Genomic DNA, 5,677 nt, shown 5'->3' on the forward strand with positions numbered 1-5,677 from the left:
ATGAATGTTATGTGATTGTATTGATTGAATGTTTCAGTTTTTAAATGGATGAATGAATGAATGAAGTATGTAATTAGATGATAATGGGTACTTTAGATTGATGTTAGGGGGAGGGGGGTGAGGCCAGATGAGCTTCCACCTTCACGTGGTTGGCCTTGTTAAGTAGAGAATATTATAGTATTCTTGAAACCAAGTGAAGCTCAAACTAACATAAAATGGATAGTTTGCATGTGGTAGGTCTAAAATGATCCATGACTACTGCTACCCATAACATGAATTTGTGAAATACATTTTAATATCACCAATTTCAACACTCTATTCAAACCATAGGAGAGGCCTATAGTCTTAGCATGAATTTTGAGTAATGCCTCAGTCTCAATCCTTATTAAGAATCTTATCTTCTAGCATATCTTTGACAAAACCTAGTGCAACTTTTGACTCACAAGAATAGTTGACCTTTAGTCTCATGTTGGAGACACACTTTTATCTCCTTTCCCTTTCTTGAACTATACACTTGCTCACCATCCCTTGGAAATGGGTTTAGCATCAATGTTCCTAACAATCCTTCTTAATTGATGTTTTAGACATGCCTCATGTGAAGTGTAAAATTTTCAGACATGCCTCATGGCAACAATTTTAGGTTCTTAAAAACTAGAATGACTTAATACACACCTATCAACATGATCATATCTAACAAACTCATTGTGCTTGAAAACATAGGTGTCTTTAAAAATCAATATGAGAGCTTTGAACTAATTGGTGCCCTTAAAGATCAATACAAGAAATTGTAACTGACTATAGATGGTGTGCCTTTAAAGATCCATGCAAGTAGCAAGACATTTGAATTGACTATAGAGGGCCATTATAGGTTCTTGAATAATTCCTTCATTAGCAAGATAATGTGCTACATGATCAGAGGTCACTTGCAATGTGAAAAGTTGATAGAATCAAATTTCTTCCTAACCCAGATGCTTATTCTACATATTTACTAAGCATTCAATTTAGACTATTCCTTTTATTAATTGCATTATCAACACCTTAGTCACCTTCAATTATTGGAATTCTCTAGTTTTGAGATTATGCCAAATCCCGCTAGCAATGCTTCCTATTTTACTTCATTGTTTGTACTTATACCAAGGAATAACAACCTTCCATAAATCTCCTTCAATTAGAGCTATTTTCTAAAGTTAGGAAAATGTTTGATTTTTGGTGTTTTCATTATGGGGAGGGGTGAAGTGAGTTTAACATACAATCCAAATGTGATATGGGATTTATTTGTGGCTACCTACAATGTTTGATATTTCATCATTTTGTTCCCTTTATATATTTACATTCTCAAGGTAGATTTAGCAAAATAATTGTGGTCTAGCAATTTTGACTTTTGAGTCTTACTAAACTTGTTATTGTTGAATATGACTAATACGTGATAGCTTCCTTGAGAGAATTTGGGCTTGAGTCATCAAACTTGATTCTTGGAATCAACTTCATGAAGAGTAATGAGTGGAGTGATATCAAAATCTTTATACTAATATCTCACTTTTATGTTGTGCAATTTTTATACAACAATGACACTCTCTAGACATTGCCTTAAATCATCACTCTTGGAGATTTCAACTTCTTCCAAAAGAAATGTACATTTTTTTTTAATGCATTTAACTTAGAATGTTTTGACAATGTTAAGTTATCTGTGTTATTTTTTCTTTTACCTAAAACAATGTAGAATATGGAGAAGTTCATAGTCATAGTGATAATGAAGATTTTTTTTGTTCGGCAAACAATAGATTCATTGATCAAAATGTACTCTATATAAATTTTTCATGCTAAAGTTTCTATGTAGTCACTAAATTGTGTTTTAATAGTTTAGTGTTTGTGACATTAACAAATTTTAGATTAGATTTATTTTATATGATTTCAAAAATGGTATGGTCTCTCTGATAGTGTTCTTTATTTCTTCTTAATGTGAAATAAAGAAGATAGAGAAGTCTATGATGATGATAAAGATATATTAATATTGTATAAAGTTTTTTAGTTAATTATGGAGGAAATTTAGTGTTCAATTTGGAGTAATATTAACAAAAGTGAGCTTTGGAAAAATCTATTCATGAAACATAGGTCAGTAAGTTTGACTTGATTTTAAAAATATCTCCTATTTAATTTTTCTGTTAAGATAAATCAGAGCTTTGCCAAATATAGATTAGTGTCTACTTTAGCATTCCTAAATTATTTGGAAAATTGAATATTCAAAAAATAGACATAAGAATGATTTAGTTTTGCCACCTTGTTACCTTATTATTTGTCCTTATAATCTTATATAAATATTTTACTTTTTCTATTAAATTTAAAATATTAAACATATTGTCAAAGGGCTAGTGAAGCTAACTGGTTCACAAAGAGCTTGCTCGAAATCAAATCTTTTTTAATACAAAGCCCATGACATCAAAAAGAATGAGACCCTGATATTTTGCTTGGGAAAGAGGCCAACCATAAGAATAAACCTTATATATATATATATATATATATAACTTCAATACTGACTTAAAATACTTTTGAAACATTTTTAATAAAAAAGCTTAATCTTCGTAATAAGAAGAGAATTGTTATAGAATTTTAACTTTTTCTATTCTTCATACTAAAGAATTGATAGATTAAATTAGTATAAACTTTTTCCATATCTCACTTTGGTATTTTTGCTTCTACCTAGAGAAAATATGCTTCTAGCTCCATCATTCCTTATACCTATTCCCAATCTTTTGTCACCTTGAAGAAATTTCCCTACACAAGGAAAGCATGCATGCCCACTTTTGGAAGAATAGACTACTAACTTGTTACCTGCAATGTATTCCAAATTTGAGACATTGATCCAATCACCACCACTATGCCTAAAAACATAGGTGTCTTTAAACATCAATACAAGAGCTTTGAACTGATTGGTGCCCTTAAAGATCAATACAAGAACTTTTAATTGACTATAGATGGTTTGCCTTTAAAGATCCATGCAAGCAACAAGACCTTTGAACTGAATATAGAGGGCCATTATAGGTTCTTGAATGATTCCTTCATTAGCAAGATAATGTGCTACATGATTGGAGGTCACTTGCAATGTGAAAAGTTGATAGAATTAAATTTCCCCCTAACCCTGATGCTTATTCTACATATTTACTAAGCATTCTATTGGTGCTCAAAATTTCTTTTCCATTTTGAGCACCTATTAAAAATTTTGAGTTGCTTTGAGCCCCTATGAACGCTTTTCATGTTCATGTACCTGGTTATGGAATTATTGCTCAGAGGTGTTTTATGTTTCTAACACCCTTCATTCATCCTATCTAAGTTTTCCATGATTATAGATTGATGTTTTGAACTATTCAGCGAAGTCTTGTTTTGAGTTGTCTTCAATTCTGCATTTTCTGCCCAAGTGTAAAACTATGATCAGAGGCCATGTTTGTATCCGAATATCTTGCACCTAGTTATGTTTCATATCTCGCCACTTTGAGAAAGTTTTGTATGCATATCAATAAACCTATGTTTCAAGTTTCAAGTCATTTTGAATCCGTTTGAATAGGTTTTGAATCCCTCAAAGTTGGTCAGTTATCATTGTTGTAAATTTGCATATTGTTCATAATTCTGGGTAACCATATTTGACGTACTATAACTTTTGACCAGTTGACCCAAGTGAGAAGATTCCTTTTGCATCATACTCTAGGGGTTAGAAAATTTATGCATGCCAGATTTGAGCTTATGACGAATCTATTTTATTAGTTTTCAAACGCAATTCCATTTGCAATTTTTAAAGTTTCATTGGTAGTTAGAATTGCAGATTGATCGGGAGCACTGTTTGAGATGAGATATCTTTGTTCCTATGATTGGTAGGATCAAATGGTTTGTTCCCCTATATTCTACCCTAAAAATACTACAAGTGTGTCAGCTTTCATGTCTTGAAAAATTCGTCTTTACACTTTTCCAGGGTCAATCCATTTATAAAAATTGTTATCTTGTCAGTGTTTCCTATCATGTTAATCCAAGTAGCCAGGTTCAAACCTTCGCCAAATACTCCTCATGATTCTTCAAGAGCCCAAATCATAGAATCATATTCTCCTCATGACAATGTACCAGTGCCCCAATTTCTAGAATCTCAAGTGCCCATTTGCCTAGTTTTCAAGGTCGAAACCAAATGCAATTTCTTGCATTCTGACATGTTTATCTGCAGGTGATTTTAAGTAGGCATGTTTGAAGGTTGATATCTTTTGACCATGATGTCATCATACAACAAGATTTGGCAAGCCTATGGAATGTGTCAAAGAGAATAGAGATTCTGAGTTTCAGAGCCCGACCAAGTGTTTATGTCAGTTTTTAAAGCTAGGCAACAGGCCTCCTAACACAATTTTCATAGTGATGTAGAAATGTTTTAAAACGAGTTTTCAATGAGAAATTTGTGATCAAATCAGGTCCCAGTCAATTTTAGACTTTAATGGATCAATTTGCATGTCAGTTATTTAGAAACAAACTTTTTTTTAGTCGAGCCCACTTTGGGGCCCAACTGATTACATCAGATCGATGATGGATTGAAGATGCTCAATTTGCAATTCATTTACATACAAGGTCTCCATGATTTCATTCATAAGCTAGTTCTCGAAGAAATTGCATGGTGATGTGATATGTTGTTTGTTATAGTGTTTGAGAGCTTGTATTTTCTCAGGGTGTATTTGGAGCAACCTTTTAATTATTGGGCCCATTCAAAGTCTGGGCAGAATTCAGTGGTAGAACATCTCCATCTGAGAGCACACGATTCATACCTTGGATTGCCCATCACAAGAAAGTCCATAATATCTATGGGTCCATAGCAGAGGGAGCAATCAATGTAGGCTGCCCATATATGAAGGATGAAGCCATGGTTTTGAAAGGGGAGATGCCATCTTCAAGAGAAGTCCACAGCTTCATAGCAAAGGATCTGCACACAGAGTACCCATAGCTATAGCCCATGCATAAAGGCTAGTCAATGGCATCCACTTTGAAAAGGACTTTATGGATTACATTAAGAATTAAAGTCCCATCAATAGCTCATTGCAAGTCACTCTTTCTCCAAGATCTTCATGGATCAATAACTTATTTCAGATCTCTTTTCCTGAATGGTTTTCAATGACAGACTATTTGGTACATAGGTATGGCTTTGAAAAATGATTTTAAACTATCTTTATTTGATGACAATGAAGAAGGGGATGATGCCCAGGGCATAGGCCACAGAAAAAGGGGAGCAGATTGTATCTTTTCAAGAAAGGATCCGCATTGCTTGGTCTTGGAAGAGTATGTGTATGTATTATTACCATGAGTGGCAAGGGATGTTTTTCAGCCCACATTTAGCAAGAAGAGAAAAGGCCACAACTTCAACAAGTATCCACAAAGGGAGAGGTTGTCCATATTCAAAGTCATAGGATACAAAATAAGAACAAGCCCACGCAGTCATGCTCACGCATCAAACAAAGGAAGTAGCCCGTGTGGAAGGGCAGATGATATCAGCAAATGAAGAACAAGTTTTCTCACATAAAGAAACATATGAGAAGGAAAATCAAGTAAGAAGAAGTTGCAGATGCCAGATAAGAGAGCAGATACATTTGAATGTTTATCCCACATTTTGGAGGGAATGGTTTCCATATGTTTTTAAATACTCCTACACACATTAATT

This window comes from Cupressus sempervirens, chromosome 10 (genome assembly GCF_028749045.1).
Source record: "Cupressus sempervirens isolate cs-2001-9-10 chromosome 10, ASM2874904v1, whole genome shotgun sequence".
NCBI lineage: Eukaryota > Viridiplantae > Streptophyta > Pinopsida > Cupressales > Cupressaceae > Cupressus > Cupressus sempervirens.